The sequence below is a fragment of the Mauremys mutica genome, chromosome 1, assembly GCF_020497125.1.
Source record: "Mauremys mutica isolate MM-2020 ecotype Southern chromosome 1, ASM2049712v1, whole genome shotgun sequence".
Classification (NCBI taxonomy): domain Eukaryota; kingdom Metazoa; phylum Chordata; order Testudines; family Geoemydidae; genus Mauremys; species Mauremys mutica.
Window position 1 is genome coordinate 89,870,218 of NC_059072.1, and position 23,067 is coordinate 89,893,284.

The 23,067-nt window shown below is 39.1% G+C and overlaps 1 protein-coding gene across 4 annotated transcripts in view; it reads left to right on the forward strand.

Annotated features, from left to right (window-relative positions):
• The first annotated feature begins 4,914 nt into the window (after positions 1-4,914).
• The window catches only part of LOC123345783 (activating transcription factor 7 interacting protein), a 170,501-nt gene continuing 152,348 nt past the window's right edge, over positions 4,915-23,067 (forward strand). The window contains exons 1-2 of one of the 4 annotated variants that reach the window (XM_044982859.1): positions 4,915-5,020; positions 5,276-5,314. The gene's annotated coding sequence lies outside the window, so the exon portion shown is untranslated. Of the gene's footprint in view, positions 5,021-5,176; positions 5,315-5,506; positions 5,639-23,067 lie in introns of those variants that run through there. The other 3 variants (XM_044982881.1, XM_044982866.1, XM_044982888.1) reach the window with 3 other exon arrangements.

The following is a 23,067-nucleotide window of genomic DNA, read 5'->3' on the forward strand; positions in this document are numbered from 1 at the left end:
ACTTATTTTTCTCTTTCCATTGTGACTGTAAATCCAATGATATCTGTTTTTATCAGCTGCTGCTGTTGCAGCCTTGAGGGATGCCACCTCCATAGAATGCCTGATCCTGATGAGGAAAAGAAAGAAAAGGAGATGTTCAGTGAGATCCTGCAAGTCAGTTGCTGCATCAGACCATGAACAAAGGGCCTGGATGGCCAACATGGCAGACAGCTTGGAGAAGAAAAAAGCAGATAGGAGAAAGGCCCAGGAAATTCAGCAGGAAAAGGTGAAGGAGATGCTGCTTTTCCAATTTTAACGTTCCATTCCATTATTATTAAACATTTATATTGCATTGCCTGTTTTTTGCACTATTTTTGCCAATCAAAATTCTATTTTTGGAGAATATTATCTTTATTAGTTCATGACATATTGCAGAATGCATAGTGGTACTCAAAGCACACAATATTTGTAAATGTATAGCAGCACCACATAATTCATAGCTTCAGTAAAACACAAAATCTAATATTTATAAATGTATAGTAAGCACTACACAATTGCTAACAGCACCCAAGACCCCATGGTCAAAGAATGGTCCAGCACAGAACAGTACAGGGTCTGCCCATTAAGTCTCCCTGAACCACATAGCTGCCGGTTGAACTCTTTGAACAGCCAAACATAAGGCCATTATAAGTGAGCAGACAGGTGCTCCACCTCCAGCCTACCAGCAGCTTTTCCCCCTTTACTTCACACATTATGCAGGACAGGTAGGTATAACCATCGGGATATTTTTCCTCACAGGGATCCAATCTAATGAGTAAACATCGCCAGCGTCCCTTTAGTCTACCAAAAGCATATCCAACAGTTATTCTGCACCTATTGAGCTGGTAGTTAAATCTTCCCTTGGTGCTATTGAGGTGGCCAGTGTATGGCTTCATGAGTCTTCACTCCACAGTTTAAGCTGGGTGATTGGCCCTCAGATCTGAACATGCTAGCCCAACTGCAAGCATTCCTATAGCAAAGACCCTACCCATGTTACCCAAGCCCCTATCCTGCATTCTTGCTGTCTCAGCACTTTTCCATGTGTGGCTGAGGGCATGGTTCTTTGTGCTGACATATTTTAGGATTCTTTCCCAATATATTATAGGGGAAATCATGGCAATGGAAGATTATCATTCAAGTGATTTTGCTGCATCCTTACTGCAAACAGGTAAATTCTAGCCGAAGTTAAAGCAGAGCTCGCGTTCTAATCATCCCTCCCCAGTTAAGTAAGCTATCCTGGTTTAAATCACCTCCAAGTCTAAGTCATTCTGAGTGGTAGTAGTGGTGGGGAGGGTTGGGCAAGATCTCAAATTAACTGTGCAGTGAATGAAGACATATCCGAAGAGAAAATATGATATGATTTCTTAGTAGACATTTAGTACACACAAAACATTGTAAGTTGTATTTGAAATACTTATGAAATTTTAAGCAGTAAAACTATTAGCCCCTATGCTAACTCTCCCCTCCCTTTGTTGCTGTTACATATATTTAAATGCAAGATTTCAACATAACATTTACAATTCTATACTTTACTACCCATATTCCTTTCTGATCTTCTTTCAGTGATTTCTCACTCTCTGTAGCGTAGCCATAACATTAAGTCTGCGTCATCTGGATTTTCAGAGCTTTTCACTCACCCCAGAGCATGACTAAGGTCGGTGTCCACTGTGGTCTCAACTGCCAGATTGGAATCTGTCAGCGGCAACCTCATGGCGCAATGAGTGGTCTGCAAAAGACTTATGGAATGGTTTTCTTGCCACTGATCCAACCATTCAACTGCCAGAATTTTACATGCCATGTCACCTTTGGACTCAGTTGAACAGGTTCCAAACTGGCCAAGGAATATGTGCAGCCAACTTCTATGCAGGGGTTCTGTGCGATGACCCACTTAGTCACTGCGATCTCCATCAGTCAATGGTGCATGTTGTCGAGTGTCAACTGACTAGATTTCATGGTGGCCTTAGGGCTCTTCATTTTGCTGATGAAGCTGCTATTGAGTGGCTTGACAAGCACTTAGAGGGGCTTGGAAAAGAACACAGAGGCTGTCATTTTTCACAATGCTTAAAAGCCTTGTCAGCAAACAAAAGTCTGGGGATCCTCACAGCTAGCAGCAATTCAGTCTTTGGGCTAATAATTGACTGCTCTCTTCAGATGCTGATTAAATAAAGATCTATAGCCTGTATCCAAAGTGGCACAGGTGTTGGGATCAATGTATACAAGATATCCCTAGATATCATCAAGATATCCCTAGATGTCTATAAGGCTCTCTTTAGGGCACTATCCTTTCCCCATGGGCAAGAATTTACAAGCCTTTTCCTCACTAGGTCTGCCCTGTTTTCACTTTAACTGGGACAAAATGTAGTGATGTTAACAAACCGCTTCTCACAGCAGATTTACTCAGCCCCAGGAAGCCTGAGGACAAAGTAAACACTGAATGGGGGCGGGAAGGCAGAGGGAACCTATTGAGCCTGTGGGCTGAAGTCTGAAGCCATGTGGCCAGGGACCAAAGTCCAAATCCTTATAGCTAGAACCTGCTGCCTGCCACCCCAGGGCTGAAGTCTGTCTGACCCCACTGCCTCTGGGAAGGCGGGGAACACACTGGCTGCCTGCTCCTCCAGTGTTTGTGTTTCCAGAGGAGTGCAAGGCACAGCCCCTGCTGGGAATCCTGGGGGAGGGGCCACTGCTTTGTCTCCCCAGCCCCCAATCATTGCTGAGGACGCTATGGCCACAAGAGAAGCCCGTGGTGGCCCAGTTTAAAGCCATTAGAATAGATACATAGATGTTCTGCAGGCAGGGTAATCTCTAAGGGCGACATGTTCTCCTCCTAGCTCTCCCTCTGTCTATAAACCACAGTGGGTCACACAAGGTGGTACAGGTATGAGGATCCAGCTGTCACAGCAGATTCCTCTCTTAATCTTGTCTTACTCAGCCACTGAATCCATCAGGCTGTCTTTAACTACTTACTTTAAAAAACCTCCCTCAGACTCCTTCCCCCAGAGCTCTGATTGTCTCAACTCTCAAATGTGAATGTTTGGAAACTGAAATAATGCTTTCCCTAAATGAAAACTTATTATACAGCTTCAGAAACTGCCATGTCCTATTTATGGATATTTTTAGACCTCTGTTGCCCTACCCTTTGCACATGAACAAAGCCAGCTGATTCAACTAAAATCCACATGTCCTCCCTATGGCTTCTCTCCCTTGTGGAGGTGTATATGTGTAAAATAAAAATAAAAATTCGATGCCACATTATAAAACATGTGGGTTATATAACCAAATAGATGTTGCTGCCCTGCCAAGGAAGAGAATTTTGGTCAGTATATTCTGTATTTGACTGAAGACACAGATGTTAGTACTGTGTTTATAGCATAGCTACTCATTTAAATACCATTTCCATTCAAACTGGAATGGGAACTTACTTTCTCTTACCTATAGTAAAACAGGCCATATTTCTGCATTGGTCCAGTATTGTATGTATTTGATAAGAAAAATATTAGATACTAAGAAAAACAGAAAACTTTAGTGATTGCAAAACATACTCTAGTTCACCATAGTAATGCTCAGCATATGTACGACACTTCACATTTCAAAAATCTGCATTAGGTACTGTTTTTTGTTTGATGGTAATATAACTTCAGACTTCTAATCATGTAAGTCAGGAAGGATCCCTAGTATGGGCAGAGTATGTAAAAGGCATCAAGATAGAGAGAGGAGGGATGGGATGTGTCAGGAGGAGGATAAATACAGGCACTCCAGGCTGTAGTTTCTGCTTCAGGTTGCCAGTGATTTGCTATGTGACCCTGCATAAATCACTTAATCTTGCTGCTGTTTGTTATGCAGTAACAATGTGCTCAGTGCTGTACAAGGCAGGAGCGGTAGCTCCTGCCCTGAAGTAGGAATGTAGCTAGGAGAGCTACTATACTGTCTGTTGAGCACACTGCATGCTTCAGGAGGAAAGGGACAAGTGACTCTTTGGGGGCCACTGCTGCTCCGAGGGTATGGCTACACTTAGAGCTGTACAGCGCTCCCGCGGCAGCGCTTTGAAGTGCGAGTGTGGTCGCGGCGCCAGTGCTGGGAGAAAGCTCTCCCAGCGCTGCAGGTACTCCACCTCCCCGTGGGGATTAGCTTATAGCGCTGGGAGCCACGATCCCAGTGCTGGGGCACTGTTTACACTGGTGCTTTACAGCGCTGTAACTTGCTGTGCTCAGGGGTGAGAAAGTTGCAGCGCTGTAAAGCACCAGTGTAGCCAAGCCCTGAGACACAGAACTAATGCTTCCTGCTCATGCTGGCAGAGCTGCTCTGCTCTCCTGCCCAACACCCCCCTTACCTCTGCCAGGCATAGCCCTGATGCCCACCCCAACTCTGTGCCCCCCACTTGACTCTAGCCCCCCTCTCTCTGCCCACCCCTAGCCTGACTCTGCACCCCCTCACCCCAACTCTACACCCCTTTCCCTGCCCACCCACAACTATAGCCCCCTGCCCCCACCCTTGATAGCCATGACACCTCCTGTCCCCCGAGACACTCCCCATAGCCCCCCAGGCAGGGGCACCTGTACCACAGCCCCAGAGCTGCACTGGGGAACCCCTTTGCCAGACTGGACTTCTCCCTACAGTGAACAGCCAGCCTCAACCCGCGCCGCGTGCTGCCGCGTTCCACCTTAAATCCCGGCCAGATCTTGCACTTCACCATCAGTAACCTTCCGCGGCCACCCGAGAGGGGGCGGAGCCACACGCTCATTTAAATAATACTGTGGCTGATTTGCATGCCACCAAGATGGCTGGCGTTCGGATTGGCCAGCTATGAAACAGCCCCCACAGCCGATCCCACGGAGGGGCGTGGCCAGTGATCAGAGGGCGGGGATGTGGGGCTCATTTGCATAACGGCCCGGCGCGTGCAGCTGGGGGAAGGCGGCTGTACAGGGTTCTGTTTTTGAATCTGCGGCGGAAGCGGCGAGAGACGGCAGCGCGAGCGCTGAGGCTGCGGCGGGATTCACGGACACAGGTACAGCCCGGGCTGCGACAGCGGGCTTGTTTTGTCCCGACAGCGGCCGCATTTTGTCGCGAACCCTGCCCCGCGCCGCGGTACCTGCGCAGCGCGCATGCGTCGGAGCCGCAGCGATGCAAACGGGCGGACTGCATGGGAGCACGTGACTGAGCTCCAGTGCAGCCTCCTCCGCGCATGCGCGTTGCTCTATCCTGCGCTGAGGTTGCTGCAGGTGGAGAGTGGGTAATAAGGGCGCTTCCTTCTTCCTCACAGGTACGGGAGCTTCTCTGCAAGGGCTGTCGTGGACCACAGGTAGGTGCCAGATGGGCGGGGCGTGGCGTAGCTGGGGCTCAGCACTGACTCCCTGAGGCCATTACTATTTAGGGAGCAACAAGCAGATGCCTCTGGCTCCTGCTGGGCGCAGGGGACTGGAAGCTACTGCCACAGATTCCTGCCCTTGCCCTTATGCATGGGACCTGAGAAGAAGTTTTCCTGCACCTTGAGCTAAGAAGAGGGCTTGTGGGGAATAACCTGGGGGGATGACAGTAATTAGTGAAGGTGGCTGTGGGAGGTCAGTGATGGGTCAAGATGAGCAAGGTCTCAAAAGCAAGTGTTTCCAGGCTCATTTCTGATCTGGTAATATTATTATGCATGCAAGTGTTGATGCATTTATAAATGCCATAAACAAGGTCCTTGATGTCTTACTGATCTGTGAAGTGTCCAGGAGAAAATCATTCCTATTGTTAAACTCCTTAATACCTTAATATGTGTTACCACAAATACGGCTTTTGAAAATATTTTTGTAGCAGAGGTTAACTTAATAAAAATGAGGGCATTTCCACATTGAAATGGGAAAGTTGCCATAGCTATGTATTATTTAAGTTGCACCATAGCTATTGTACAGTAGTTTAGGTGAACTGAACAAAGAACAGAATCTCTGCCTCAAGTTTCAGTGAGGCCCACGTAGAACAAATGTGATACAGAACAAACTGCTGGGCAGTAAAATTGAGCCATAGCCTTCATACATAAAGCACAGGGTTCCAAGTTTTAGAATTAATCTTTTTAACTCATATGTCCAAAAATATGATGTAATTTTGTACTTGGTACATTTAGTTGAGACATGGCAAGCATGTTAAAAGTATTGCAGTTGTCTTCATTCTTTATTTCTCCTAGTTGGTATATTTCTTCCCGATTACTTTCTTAGTGCCTGTCAGATATTCTAGTAAAGATATTGCCATTGGCTCTGGTATTGCATAATTTTCATCCTATTGTACTGCTCATGTGACTTGTTTGAAAACATTCTTCAAGTGTAAAGATGTAGGTTAAAATGGAGGAGGGGAACATAAACATTGCACACTACAATGGTGGGGGAGAGGCTGTCAAGCTTAAAATTGCTACCTTCATGCAGCCCCAGACAAACAACGCTTGTGTGTCTAGACATCATAATTAAGTCTGTCTATAATTGTCAGTAATCAGACAATACATAAAAGTAAATATATAATTGGTCAATATCCTCAAGTAAATGTAAGTAAGCATAGCATTTTTATGAACTATGTACTTTCAACTGAATTACTGCATGCAACAGTAGTACAGTACAACTTCCCTTTGTTGACAACATATTTTGAATTATTCCATAAATTTAAATACATCTTTGGTATCATATGTAAAATAACCTAACTGTTTCAAATAAAACTTCCACAGAAGTTAATACTTGATAGATATTTAGATTCTGCCAGGGATGGTTGGAGAATGTAGTTAATAATACTTGCTTAAATTTTGCTGGTCTCAGTAAGATATAGCGCCAGCTAAATAAATAAATTTAAAAATAAAATTGATCAGAATGTAAACAATAAGCATTACTTTATCTAATCCAAGAATTTCTAGTATATGGTTTTATGTGTATATAAAAAGAGCATCAGATTGAGGATCAGGAATTCTCTAGTTCTAAATTCAGTTCTGCTACTTGTGTGATCTTGGGTACGTAATGTAACTTCTGTCAGTTTACCCATTTTACAGATGGGAATGATAATAGTTTACAAGGACGTTGTAAGGATTTGTTTGTTGACATTTGGATAGTGCTTTATACAGTTATTTAAGTTTCACAATTCTTTTTTTTTTTTTTTAATCTTGCTGGTCATGGCAATATTTTTTACATTTGAAAACCTTATGATTCTTATACGTGTTGTAAATATCAAATCTTTTTTTATGTACTCATGGATCAGGAAAAATGGTATCAGATGTTACTCCTTTGGAATTGCAACTAGTTTGTCATAGACACACACTAATATTAATACTGTATACGGAAACATCATTTTGTGTGTGTTGGTACAGTCATTACAAATAAGTCAGTTTTGTTTTGTTTTATAAAGTTGGGAGACCCTGAAGCTCAGACCAAATTGCGCTTATCTGTGTTTTTTGCGAAGAAGAATTACCGCTTTAATAGAAACTCATTTGCTTTAAACAGTGTAACAAATATGTTGTTTAAAGGGGACTAGCTAGAGATACTGAAGAAGTCCCTATTGTGGTATTTTGAACTGTTTCATGTGTTGCTGTGAACACTAATTTAACGTGGGTCTCTTGAATTATAAAGGACATTGGCTTTCAAACTTTTTTCATTTCGCAGACCACAGGTTGACAACCACTGTTTTATGGGAACAACAGCCTTTTGTGGACCCCTTAGACATAATCTGTGGACTCACAGGGATCAGCAGACAACAGGTTGAAAACCACTGCCGTGGGGGAAAACCTCATCAGAAGTTATGCTATTTGGACCTCTTAATTTCTCATATCTGAACCATCTAAATGGTTTTCATTGAAATATTAGTCCTGTAGACTTGCACATATCCAATCATTTGTGGCTTCCACATTTAATCTTCAGTGTTTGCCAGTTCCTTCTACTATTAAGTTGTGTCCATTTCACATACTTAGATGTTAAACATCAACTGCAGTGTGTTAATTTCCCTGTTGGAAGGCCCTCTTTGTAATGTTTCCAGCCACCAAAAGCTTGGAAGCACTCACTCACACTGAAATGTCTGTTTCCCACTTGGTATGGGATGATGCTACTAGCCAAGTATTCAGGCTGGCTGTTTTCATTTTTAGGATTGAAAATTGTTGAAGAAACTTTATTAAAAAAAAAAAAAGTGGGAGGGGAATTTATTTCTTAGTTCATCAAAGCTACTGTAATTTAAACATGTAAAACAAAACAAACTGAAAATTATTTTTTCATTAATAATTGTATTTGAGAAAAAAGATTTAAAAAAACGGAATAGTCTTTTCAATGTGGTATCTTTTCTTTAAAATGTTTTTTCCTCTGTTACAGAGAAGTATAGGCTAATCTAAAATAGAGAGAGCAGTTGTTATACAACATGCTAAATCTTTTTTTTTTTTTTTTAATTTTTTAAAAAGTATACTTAACCATTTCCCAAGGCCAGTTTTTCTATATGAAAAGTTAGTAATTAGATTTACTACTGTGCTTACTAATCAATAGGAACTGCTATGACAAAAGTCTTAAGGATATTTTACACTATGAAACTTAATAAGGCATATGTGTACAAAAAAGTACCATGCCAATAATTCACTATTATTGAAAATAGTTTGTGGTTTTAATAAGATTTCTCCATTTATCACCCACCTAATAATTCTGTTTTGTCCTCCAGTCTTGTGTTTATAAAATCATTTTGTTGTTGAAGTTACTATGATGTCACAAATTCAATATTACAACTTCCCTAAAAATCTAAAAAGAGAAAATGAGCTGTGAGATGGAAAAAACAGGTTTTTTCCATTTAAAAAAAAATTGGTGAAAGTGGCCAGGGGAGAATATTTGTAAAAGGTATTGTTGGATCTAACATTTTGAAAAACTTTGCTGGTAATAAAGCTTTTATGTGCTCGTTTAAACAGCTGCCACCTCCTATGTCAGAGGGGGGTTGTAGTGCATTGATGAGGAAAGTTTTTTACCTTAGTCTTTTTTATTTGTAGTCTGTAGAAGAATGTGTTATAAATATCCAAGTATATATAATTATGGCTCTGTGTGTGACAATGGATTTTCCATGCCTCTTTGAACTTGGCATCCTCTTGTGAGGCTGCCTACCAGCTTTTCTCAATTTACACAGCAATTGATAGTACATTAGGTATTTAGCACAAGTGAAATTTTATATATATATATATATATAAGCTTCATACAAATGGCTATACTGGGGTCAAATCAATGGTCCATCTAGCCCAGTATGCTGTGTTCTGACAGTGGTCAATGCCAGGTGCTTCAGAGGGAATGAACAGAACAGGCAATCATCAAGTGATCCACCCTCAGCTTCTTTCAAGCAGAGGCTGGGGGACACTCAGAGCATGGTGTTGTGTCCCTGCCTATCCTAGCTAACAGCCGTTGATGGACCTATCCTGCATGAATTTATCTAGTTCTTTTTTTAACCCTGTTATAGTTTTGACCTTCACAGCATCCCCTGTTCTATAGATTGATTGCGTGTTGTGTGAAGACATTTTTCCTTTTGTTTGTTTTAAACCTGCTGCATATTAATTTCATTGGGTGACCCCTATTTCTTGTGTTACGTGAAAAAGTAAATAATATTTTCTTACTCCTTTTCCCCACAAGTGGAGATTTTATAGATCTCTATCATATCTCCCCTTATTTATTTCTTTTCCAAGCTGAAAAGTCAGTCTTTTTAATCTCGCCTCATACGGGAGCTGTTCTGTACCCCAATCATTTTTGTTACTCTTCTCTGTACCTTTTTTCCAATATGTCTTTTTAGAGATGGAGGGACTAGATCTGCACACAGTATTCAAGATGTGGCATACCATGGATTTTGATAGAGGCATTATAGTTTCTGTCTTGTTATCTATCCCGTTCCTAACATTGTTCGCTTTTTTGACTGCCGCAGCACATTGACTGGATGTTTTCAGAGAACTTTCCATGACTCCAGGGTCTCTTTCTTGAATGCTAACCGCTAATTTAGAACACATTTTGTATGTATAGTTGGGATTATGTTTTGAAATGTGCAATACTTTGCATTTGTCAGCACTGAATTTCATCTGCCATTTTGTTGCCCAGTCATCCATCTTCAGTCTTGGACGCTGTGCTAAGCACTGTACAAACAGGCAACCAAAAGGCTATCCCTACCCCAGAAAGTTTACAATCTGAGTGTAAGAAATGGTGTCCACTCTGTAGCAGGAGTATATCTTCCAAAGCAATGGTCCAAAACACTTCTGCTTTGTGAAAGCCACCTTGCCTGAGAGCGTATTTAAATCCCCTTGTAGCTCATAGTTTTCCTTGGCACCATTAAAGAGAAACATGTGGTAGTTAAGTGCCTGAAGTTTGCATGTAGTCCTTGTTGGGCAACTAATGGAGTGTTTTATCTTTTAAATAACTGTTCAGATTTGAATTGGCTGACATGACACTTCATGACTGAAATTTTTGGTACTTAAACTTTCCTTGTGATTATTGAGGCATGGTAGTTAACCCACATGGAGACCATTGCGAAATGTGGGCCTTGATTCTTTTTTTCAATTACAAAGAACTACTGTTTGTGCACAGCCAACTCCATGTATCTACTTGATAAACTTTACGTTGTGCTATGATCCGGATATATTGAACTTTCTTGCAAGCCTTGATGTGACCGTGTTTGAATGTCTGCAAATGTCTTAGTTTTTCTTTTCTGACAATGGAAGCAGGGAAATTTAAGTTTGGCCTTAAATAAAATCTCTTATTTTCTGGAAGCATTGGAACATTGTTTTATATTCTCTAGAAATGGTTCAACCTCAGTCCTCATAAACTGACCATGAAATGATGCACTGATATAAAGATGTGTTGCAGAGAATGCATAAACATTTGATTTTTAAATGACAAAAATAGAACTGGACCAAAAAGCATGACAGAGGCAATTCACTAGCTTTCTAGAGTGCAAGTGTGACTGTAATATTACTGAGAGGGCCTCAAAATCCTAACACCAATATTTGTACTTCAAAACGTAAACTCATGAACATCTCTAGTATGTTACAAAGTCCCCTCCTCACCAAAAAATGTACAGTCCATCTTGGCTCTCTTTTAGTGCAGTATGGTTGTAGCATCCTAAACAGAAATTAAGAGGAACTTCAGCAATGCACTATTTTAGTCTTCTTAATTCATAATATGTACAAGCATATCATTTTATAAAGTTCAAAAAGTATCACATAAGATAATCGTGTGTGTGTTAATGAACAGGATGCTAGTAATTAGTAAAACTACTGTAAGTATTTTGTTTTCTAAATATCCAGAGTATTTGCTTCTAGCCATTGAAAGACAAAGAGCAAAACTAGTGTGTGATGAATACAATTGATATCCTATTTGAAAACTTTTCTACTGTACTAGAGAATGTAACTTTTTAAAAAGATGCTTGATTCTAGCGCACGCACTCTTGCTTTGTCACTTGTTTAGCACCACTGAAGTACTGATTTTTGTTGTTGTTTTGTTTTGAGTGAGTTGTTTTTAAAATTGTAATTATGTAATTATGAGCCGTTGACTCAGTTTTTTTAAAATACTGATTACTTTGATCTTCTGTCTGGACCACATGTATTTATTAGTATTAAACACGAATATTAGGTGTTAAATATGGAATTGTGGAAAAATCCAGAAACTATTTCCTTGGTTCATATTAGTGTAATTCTCCTTTACATTAATTTATGTTTAATGAGGTAGGTCTTAAAAAATATATACCAGTGTCCTGTCCAGCTGCGAAATGTTTTATTTTGAGTCATACATTCTGTAAATTAATAGAAAGGTGCCAATGACTTACATCGACTATTGTGTCTTCCAGGCACAAATATATAAGGTCATATGAAAGTTTAATAAATTAGTTGGCTAAATATGAGTACATTCCTTCTGAATGTGTTTTTTGTACTCAGGCTAATTTGATATAATTATCTTTTGTTAACACTGAGAACTGAACATAGCTAACCTGCTGTAAATGGACTGGGATTTGAAAAAGCAGAAACCATGTTTCCTTTTTAGATGCATTTTGAGAAAAGGATTTGAATAAATTGATACTTCATTTTTATTAAATGAAGTACAGATTTTACAACTGTAGTCATTTTGGACTGTTTCAGTTGACTGTTTCAGTTAACTGTTCAAGTAGACTGTATAATGCAAAGCTCAGTCACTTTGTCAGTAGGGTGGCCATTTTGTGCTGTTCTCCATTACACAACACTGCAAGGAGCCATTTTATGCTACAGCAATCTAGAATTTTTATAAAATGTGTATACTTACACAAACATGTATATTCAGTTTGAGACCATACACAGAAAAGTTGGTTAAAGCTGAAATTGCATCTTTAGCTATTTTAATTAAGTATTGAAGCACAGTTGAATAATAATAGTGCCACCACTTATCCTTCACAGATATTAACGGATTAAGTATTGCAATACGTATGCATTCTCACCATATCAAAAAAACAAACTACCTTCCTTGTTCCCAGTTAGAATTGTGTGATCTGCAATGCTTAGGTGCATCAGGGTGATATAATAGGATGCAAACACAGATCAGACTCTGATTTTTGTAGGCTTAAGAGAGCCATTTTCATCTTGGATTATTTTGCATTAGTTTTCCCATTGTGTGTTGCCTGTAAATTCTCATCTTATGATGTGAGAATTTAGGCATGTTATTTTTTTACTTAGATTTAATAGATTGGATGGCTTTTGTAGACCTGTATTAAAAATGTATTCTTATTTGATAGACTGAGCCTATAGGAACTCTTAAGTCTGATTTTCCAGATGCATAGCAGAGTCAAAAATCTTTCAGAGATTCACATTTTTAAAAGAAGGCATATGTGCGACAACTAATTTTGAAACTAAATAACTGGGTATCTTTTTATATTTGTGTCAGTGTTCGTATTATGAATTAATATCCTAATCAAGGGGGAGGGCAAGAGGAAGGGGAGAACTAGAGCAGAGGTTCTCAAACTTGGTTTGTGGCTTGTTCAGGGTAAGCCCCTGGCGGGCCGCAAGATTCTTTGTTTACCTGAGCGTCCACAGGTACGGCCGCTCGCAGCTCCTAGTGGCTGCGGTTCACCGTTCCTGGCCAGTGGGAGCTGTGGGCAGCGGCTGTACCTGCAGACACTCAGGTAAACAAAAGCGTCTTGTGGCCCGCCAGGGGCTTACCCTGAACAAGCCGCGAACCAAGTTTTTGGGAACCCCTGAGGTAGAGGGATGTGGGTGTGTAGGAGAATTTGGGGCACAGGAAGGAGAAACTAGGGTCTGCGCTTTGGCTGCTTTGAACTGCTCTGGTGACGCAAAACAACCGTTAACCCAATTTAACTGGCCAATATTCTGTGGCTATGTTTTGCTGCTCCAGAATTGCATAAATCAGACAGAGCAGAGCATCTGCCCCTTAAAGTTAACATTTTAAAAATGGCATAAGGCTTATACTACGTATCTTCAAATCATTAGAAATATCACATAATCGCATGAGTTTCATGTTTACTGTTCATGGGGTGAAGGGAGAAAATCCATCTTTAAAAATCAGTTTAATCTAATCTGTGACCACAAATGCTAAAATACTGTAATAATCATATGATTATTGCTTGGGTCACTACCGGACAGAGTTAAGGTTATTTGGGTGCCTTAACTATATATTTTTGGACTTAAGTTTAACTTTTAACTCTGAATTTCCTGGGTTTGTAATGCTTGAGTTTTGGGAAAATTACAACATTTCTGTATTCTTCTTTACCCTGATAAGGACTCTCAACAGTAACTCCATCTTAATATAGGTTTATTTCTGAGAATATGAAAATGAAATTTTCTCACTTTGACCATGGCCACACTCAGAAAAGGAGTGATGTTTAAAGTCAGTTAACGTGCATGTCTTAATTACTATTTTTAATCACTATTTTTTGCACATACTCTGTACAAAGCCATGTTTAAAAGGGTGTGTAAGGATCCAAGAATTGGAACCCAGGACTGGAGAGCCTGGGACAGCTGTATTCCCACAATGCCACTGGAAGGCCATGCAGAGGCACAGCCAGGGAGCACTATGGATAGCAGGCACCTCAGGAAGTACCGCCCAAGAAATCCAGAGTGACAGTACCCTGTGGTCCTCTTGATTGGCCAAACATCTTTTTAATTTAAGGGTTTTCCCCGGGAAGCTGTCTGGGCAGCCACATAGACTTCGGCCTGCTGCAGTGCCAGACTTTGCTTGATCTCATGGTCTCCAGTCTCCGACTCCAGCCTAACTTTGACTCTGACTACTGCCTCTCGATCCTAGCCTGGTACTGCCTCTGATCTCCAGTCTCTGACCTTGACTCTTCCTTGTGGAAACTGGCTCTTGCAATTCCTTCAACTCCTGCCTGGTGACTACTGTACTTGATGGGCAGACCTCAGCCCAGCTGTGACTGCTAGCCCAGACCACCCTTGCCCCGGTCCCTTACAAAGTGTTAGCTAAGTTAACATGCTTTGAAATACTACTCAATTTCTTAATGACATGGCCTGTGTCTGTTTAGCTGGATTTATTGAGTTCTGTGACTTAAATATCTTGCTGAATTCTGGTCTAATCATGTACATAACTTTAAGTACATGAATAGGCAATTTGACTTTACTGCGGCTAGACATGATTAACGTTATGCATGTTCTTTGAATCAGGGCCTTTGTATATTTGTATAATATTTTAATCGTGTTAGCTGTATTAGTTCTGTTGTGCTAACAAAGTGAGATGGATTATATTTCTTCTTGAGAATTATTTCTTGAGTTGTAATTACAGAGCCAAACAGTTACACCTGTTCAAACCTATTGAACCCATTAAGGTTTCACAGATTTCATTGAGCGGGCATAATTTAAAGACTTTGGTATTGCTTAGGTGAAATGTCATGATTTGGAACCTTTAATGCTGGTGACTGAGTGAGATGGAAGCAACCTAGCTTGACTCCCAGATCCAAAGTTGAATTTGTAAGGTTTATGTTTAGAAAAGATATACAAATTATAAAAGGAGCACATTTCATCTTGAAATCTTTGAGAACACAATAAACATGGAACCCTATTTCAGATTGTGTTTCAAAGCAGAAGTGCATATTTAAAGGGTGTGTGTAATCTGAATAAAATAAAATCCTAATGTTGGGGTCCAAAACTTCTCTCAGTGCTCTCTGTGTCTGTAAAGAGAAGGTTCATAATAAATGTTGACACTTTGCCTATTCATATCAGTGTAGCCATCATTCAAAACGCTGATTGTTTTCTGTTTACAAACTACTGTAATGTCGGTTAGAATTGCAGGTGACTGTTAGTGGGGAGAAGATTTGAGTATTTGCATGGAATTAATTCAGTCTCTCCTGTTTGAACAAGTTTGTTTTCCAGGATTCTTGTTTTGTGTTAGGCACAGAGTTACAAACATATTTGTAGTTATCCTCTAATCGTGTGCAATCTAATCAAAGCTGCTAACTGAACTAGGTTGACTCAGTCATTCATATATGTATGTATATTTTTATTGCATTGCAAGCCATGCCACTGTGCATTTTCCTTTTTCTCTTGTTTTAACAATATAGCCTAGCTCAACATTCTGAGTCAGTACCAAATACTAATTTTGGTGCTGATGAGCACAGCAGGCATCTGTTGCTGGAATGATTAACTAATTCTGAAGTCACCAGCTATCACGGGCAGCAGAAACATCCAGAATGCATCATACATGGTCTCATTTCAGAAAGGTTTGCAAAAGAGATAATGAGCTTCAGGATCTTCCAAAAAGAATCCCAGCATGCATTATTTGTGGTGGATGATAGAAAAAATGTTTGTTTTTTTTCTTTTCCTCAGGATGAAACCCCATAATGAAAACTGCTAATAATGGTCATACTATTTGTATGGCTGTTGTTGCAGGTGTCTGCATAATGGAGTGACGTTATTAGGGAGGAACTCTTGTAGGAACTGAGACTTTACTGGCTGGTAGGCCAAGTGATTGTGATTTGTAAGTGGCCTTTAACATGTTATAGGTTCTCCTTTAATTCTAGTTCCGTTGAAATACTTTATAAAGTATTTCTCTTTTTTAAGTGTACATCACTGTAGTTTGTCCCCCCTCAAGAACAGCTTCATATGGAGGGGAGCCTATTGGAATCCTTCCTGCAAATCATGCCACCTGGAAAGGTGTTACACCTTTTATATCCTATTTTTGACACCACATTAAATGTCCTGGTTTTATATATTAGTTTGGTACTTAATTTCTTGCAAAGATTTTAGGTGCCTGATATGTGGAGTTTTTGAAAAGTGCTCTTCTGGTTAAATTTTTGGTTTAAAGAATGAACTTCTGGTTTCAAATGTGGTAATTGTTGTACCGTGTAGGTAGTTTCCCCAAATATTTCTGTAATGTTGTGGTGATGATAATATGGCATAAAAGCTATAATGGCCTGGAGCAGATTTCCATTCCTTTTTTTTTTTTTTTTTTAAAAGACTGAAACGAGGCTCCTTTTGAAGAGTATTCCCTAATGTCTGTCAGCTCTGTGCATGATTTGGCTCTATTTTTGTAGCTTTTAATATGTGGCATGGACTTAGAGCTGTCTGGAATCAGGAAGGATTTGGAGTACGTAATATATATCCTGAGCCACAGACTGGTTCACAGACATAACAAGACTGTCTTCATGCCTCACGTTTTCTTCTTTATATCACTTGTACTCTGAGAAGCTGCAGTTGTTTTGCAGCATGTGCATTAACCATTTTTCCCCCTTGTGCCTGTACTATTTCTTGCCATGTGGTAAAGAGGGAGGTGCTTTGCTACATAAATGTTTTATCTACTGCTGAGTGGTCACTGTGTGGCTTACCTTGAGTGCAGCCATTTTAAACACATTTTCAGTTCAACTGAGACAGTACAGTCTCAAAATGGCTGACTAAGTATTCTTCTTTGCAGCAGTTTAGTCTGACTGTATGCAAATGAGCAAGTCTGCCAGAGTCACATGCTTCAGATTTAGAGGTAAGAAACAGTTCTGCTTTTCTGAGAAACCATTTCAAGATATATTTACAACTTTGATGTTTTGGGGGGAACTAATTCTGAGTTGTGTAGGTGTATTTTTTCCCTTCCCCCGCTTATTTTCTTTGATCAGGAAATCAATGCATACTTCAAGAGTTAGGTTAAATATAAATAGTACTTCACAAGCATTGTGTGGGTGGGACTGGTGAGGTCAAAGGTCATATCACTGCAGATGTATTAAACTGATTGTTTACCAACACCCTGAGTTGTCTCATTTCAGCTGAGTTTGTTGCCAGGCCCACACTTTTGCTGGCCTTCCCTGGTGAACTTAAAAAATTATGTAGCATATATGTATAAAAAACCCAAATAAAAATAACACCCATGGAAATTTTGTGAAATCAGGATATTAGATCAGCAGTGCATTCAGTAACCATATTATTTCCAATATGTGTTTTTTTTTCTTTTCCTGAAACACGCAAGACATTCAAAACTTAAAATGTCTGCATAATACGCGGCTAGCAGCGTGTTTTTAAACAGTGAGTTTTTGGTAGTAACTATTTGTAATTCTAAGACAGTAACTACAGTATGAAACCAGAAGAACAATACTGGAAATGAAAGTTAAAGATATACATTCCTTTTTTTGTTTGGTATATTTTCATTCAACTCTGAATTTAGAAGGGTTAATAGTTTCACATGGCCTAGCATTTTCTTGTCTGTTTGACTAGATATAGACTATTTAATGAATTTAAGTGCCCTGGAGCAGGAGGTAAGGGATAAGTGGCTATACATACGCACAAGTAGAGCACTACTTCTTCTATTGTTTTTAAAAAGGCACTTTTCCACTACACAGGCATCATCCTCTTCCTCCCCTTAAATTTTCTAGCACTGGCAAGTACTGACCCTAGCTATCTTAAATTCACCATGCTTTTATTTTTTTTAATAAAAAGCATTTGGTAATAGGAATAGCATCTTGACATCCTCCAGCAGCACATCAGGACCTCTCTTCCACCCACCCTCCAAAAAAGGAAAATTGATCAGGACAGACATCAAACAATTTCCTAATCTGAAGCTGATACTACATTAATTTTTTTTTTTTTTGCGAAGTCTTTTTAAAAATATTAAAATCCTGGGAAGGGACTTTTTTGTCTATAAATTTAATTTTGTCTGCCGGCACACATCCTATAACCAATAAAAGAAATATGCCCTGTGTGGTTTAAAAAAAAATCTATAAATGCTTGCTTATACATAATGATTTCTAATGGCTCTTTTCGGGTTAATGAGAATACACTGCTCTGAGGAGATAGGTTCAGAATAGTGCGGAGGGTGGGTCTCCTAAAAACTAGGTGTGCATCTTTATTATGTATTTATGATAAAGGTAGATAAAAGTTTGTTAATAAAATAAGAGAATTTGAATGCAATATGGTTACTTGTGTTGAATAAATCTTTCGGTAATTAAATGCATGCATTGATCACTGTGTGTGTGTGGGGGGGGGGGGGACTTTCAGAGAAATAAAGGCCTATCATATGGGGAGATTGAATAAAGGAAACAGGAAATGGAACTGACACAGTTAATATTTCTGGTAGTGTGTTGTTGTTGTTTATTAATACTGCCTTAGTTTTATTCATTGGCCTTGACTGTTTCTGTTGTTTTCAGTGGTATTTATTGGTTGACTAGCCAGAATAGTTAAGGTATTAAATGCTTTGGGATTCTTTCCAGAATTCTTACTCATAAATGTCTGAATTTTTCCATCACTCCATTTATTTCCCCAAAAATATGATTTTTTTTTTGTATATTCATCAAATTTAGTATTTAGTTACCTTCTGTCTTGCCGTAAGCCAGTGGGATTCCTTCTTTCCCATCCTTCACACAGGTGCATTTCTGGCTTTCTTCAAAATGTGCAGATCAGTCATTTTGGCCCAGCAGAATCTTTTAAAAAGTCTCTCCTGAGGTGTCTGTGTTTTTAAAGCAGTGTGATTGCATTACTGATTAATCCAAATGCTAATGCCTGATATTGTCCAAATCACAGGGAGAATATTTTATCATATCTCTCGGCATATCTTTAAATTGAAATAATACTCTATTTTGCAATAACTGGAGGAGATTATGATTTTAGATACAAAAATATCTCTAGCAGCTGCCAGCTAGTGCAGACAGGAAGGGGAGGAGTTCTGAAGGTTTTTATTTTGTAAAATTCTCAGATAATTCTTATTTAATTATCAAGTCTGCTGTACCTGTTCTGTTTCTGATGGATGTTAACCCTTGCTGTGCTATGTTCCATTGTGAGTGCAGACAATGGATGAGTATAGTAGCGCCTTTCTACAGATATACTGAGGTGGGTGATTCTGTGTGCTTGCGCGCACTCTCTCTCTCTCTCTCTCTCTCTCTCCCTCTCCCTGTTGTTCGTAATAATAGTAGGCACAGTGTAAGTGCACTTCATATGAGGATTTTGATGCCCCTTCAAAGAGCTTAATTTAGCCTCGCAACTTCCCTGTGGTGCGGGTAAATTATACCCATTTTACAGATGAAGATGAGGCACAGAGAACTTGTCCAGGGCCACACAGGAAATCTCTTGGCTTCCCATTCTTTGCCTTAACCATTTAAGCTATCCTTCCTCCTCCTCCTTCTGTCCTGTTCTCCCTTCTTTCTTGGTGTTTAGACATTGCTTTGTTTTGGTTTGCTTCACCCTCCTGCGAGGCTATTTTAGAAGCAATATCTTTCTTCCAAGCGCTGCAGGAAATGACTTGCTCATCAGGAAGCCTTAGACAGATGGTTTTTGTGGGTTCTTTTTTAAAAGTGGTTTTTGGAATGTTTAAAATGTTTGTTATAGCTTGAACTGCTGTTACATATAGAATGCAAATATCCTCATTTTCAGGGTCCTGAGCATTCGAGTTGTTAGATGTTAATACTGCTGGCTATTGGCCCCACAACTACCTTTTCATTAACAATGTTTTTTTAGTAAGGGGAAGGAAGCAAAAATAATTGGTTCATATTCATGGGGATAAAGGAGTTAAATACTTAATTGGGGTGAAAGTGCTTTTCTTTTTAGAATTAATTGTGTTTATAGTTTTACATGAATCACTAATGGTAGTGTTAAAGATATAAGAGTTTCTAACAGGTTAATACCAATGTTTTTAACTGAATGATTGCTATACATTTTAAATAGAAGGTTATCAGTGGGGCTTTGTTAGTCTCTGCTGATCGTTCTTGCATGTCTGGTGTTGCATCATTTTTTCCATTTGAGCCTTATGGCGTTCTAGAGGATTGACTTTGGTGCTGACACAAAGTAAATCTGGAAGATAGACTCCTGAGACTGCGCTCTTGCTAGTAATAAATATGAATTTCTGGGAAGAGTGCCAAACAATCATTGGCAAAGAACTTATCCTCATTTAGATTTCTGAAGTTGCTTTTCAAAGAATTTTACTAACAGAACAAAAATTATAATCTGCATTTACATGGAAACTTTATGCTGATATTTGGATTCATTCATTTCTAAACCTTACTCTCACTTGGAACTGTGTTAACAGGTCTTGTTTGTTTTTTATTTTCCTCTGAAAGCCCAGAATTGTTTCAGTTGCCACAGCTGCATCTTCTCATTTTCAGTAGATGTTTTGGAAGTAAATAATCTCAGGCTGGATTCAAACTGAACTGGAATGGACTCTTAATGCTGCAGTCCCTAATGCACATAAATCGCTCACTTTCAGGCTGCTCACTTCCTGGGTACTTCAACGAGTAGCAACAACTGGTTGCAACGCACACAGAACTGTTTTGAAATTTGAATATTTAATCTTATTATGATTATGTGATTTCAAAGTTTAAATGGGCCCATTAGAATTTATAATTGATGAAAATTTATTAAGATTTCTCATGAATTCCATGTCTTAAAGAGAGTTATGAGTTTGTCAAGTGTTAGTTTTTCTGCATCATCTTTATTACTAGGATTAGACCTTTTTACACTTTTCTAGTATACATTTAATAAAGGATGAAGGTCCAAATGTAAATTGCAACTGCGTGAAACAAAGATGCATCTGTAAAGCTGGTGAGGGAGCACAGTAAAACTGAGAATTGCTCTTTAAGCACAAGGTGAGGGAGCACAATATTGATTATGACTCTTAGTCACAGGCTAGCAGCGCTTTATCCAATAATAGCTGACTTTCACCTCTCCTACAGGAGGAAGCTGGCTATTGCTATCTTCCTTCTGAAGGTACAGCCCTATGCTGCGAAATAAACCACACAGGACCAAATAAGTATGTTTTTATAGATCGTTTCCACATTGTAGAGATCAGTAGTTTTCTTTGCCTTTCTAAAACCAGAGAGAGGAAGTATGGGGAAATGCCAGTCTTTTGGCCATGTGATGTGTGAATAATTGCTATTTGGTGCTGTAAAGAGGAAGTTAAGTGATAGTCTGATTTTTAGAACACCAGTGAAACAATTTTTCCTCTGAGCTTTTTAAAACAAAATTTAAGCTACTAGAATTGACCTACCTGTGTCAGGGTCTATTTTTAGATGTTTGTGGTTTCTTTTTTTTATCAAGACATAATTACTGAATAAATATGTTTAAACTAAAATTTTGACACAAACCCAAAGTAAATTATTTCTAATTATTTTCTTAATAAGCAAACTATTCTTCCTGCATCTTTCTTCTGAATGTACACATGATAGCAGCATTTGCTTTTCATGGGTATCCTGTCTCTCCAGTTTACATTTTCTGCTGGTAAGGCTAAAGAAGTTTATTTTATTGTTTTTAACAAAATCTACCCTTCATTTTTTGAACACAATATGTCTGCTCGTTTTTAGGTCATCCTGGTTTTAGATTAGGAAAGTGTGTGTGTTTTAGGAGGAGAGTTCCAAGTTTAACCTGCATTAAAAATGTAAGTGTAATAAAATCTTTTCAGGTGCGTGTGCTAAGCAGTATGCCCTAAATGGGGAGGCGAGGAGGAAAAATATTTTTTTTGCTTTTTTACTAATAGAATCCCTGGGGGATTTATGAGCGAATAATCTACTTTTTAACTTACAGTACATGCACTCTAAGTTGTACTCGTCTCATACAAAAGTAAATTTTGGAAGCAACTACAAAAACTGGCTAGTTTAGTTTAGCTCTTTTCAATATTGATTACTTTGCTTTGTATGAGAAACACAGATGTTGCCGCAGCGATGTGGGATTTAACAAGCCCTCTAGCTGTTTCAGTTTTACCCTTTTCATGGAAGCCGTTCATAATGCCTTTAAAACTTGGTATGTTTCTGAATACTCAACCAGCTGTTTCTGCTTTCCTTAACCACACTGTGTATCTGAAAACCTACTTAATCACAACTAGTTGAGCACTTAACTGGATGCAGCAAGGAGTAGAAAACAACTGAAAACCAAGGGAGTGCCCTTGACTTTGTTCCGAATGTTCTGGAATCAGGGTGGTGCCTTTTTTAACACAACAGATGGATCTTTTGAGCTGTCTGCAATTTCTGGCACTGAATTTCATTAGAGGAATGGAGCTAAGATTCTTAATACAAACCAGCTAGAAAAGACAAGTGGCCTTGTTTCTTAATAGCTGTTTTTTGTTGTGCTGGGAACCTTACTAGGATGTTACTGTCTATACATCTGGTTGTAGTGTAAATTTTCTGTATGTGGGAAATGCAAGTTTATATTTTTAGCAGCATTTGGTGTCCTTTATCTAACAGGAATATGAATCACAAGGAGGCTGTATATCTTCTGTTTTGCTTGGCAAATGACAAAAGAACCACTGAAAGAAGTATACCATACAACATTTGGAAGTGCTAATAAATACAGATTTTGGCTGAAATAGAATATGAATTCCAGGATTTTCTCAGAGGTCAAGGCAAGCTATTACCAGGTCTCTTGCGTGGTTTATTGGATAATGGGAGTGATTTAGTCTGGCATTCCTCCTGGACAGAGAAAATTTCTTGTCTTATACATCACTGCAGGCTCTGATACAGTGAAGGGTGCAATCTCTAAGCACCAAAATAGACTAACTTGGATTAATAGAAGTTCTCAGATAGTTAAACTACATTGTGTTGATGTGAGGAATAAAAAACTTGTATAATGCTGAACTAACTACCTAGAACTAAACCTAAAGCAAAATACTCTTACAGTGGAAAGAGACTATAAAACAAATTTTGCATTTCTGTAGCGGCTGT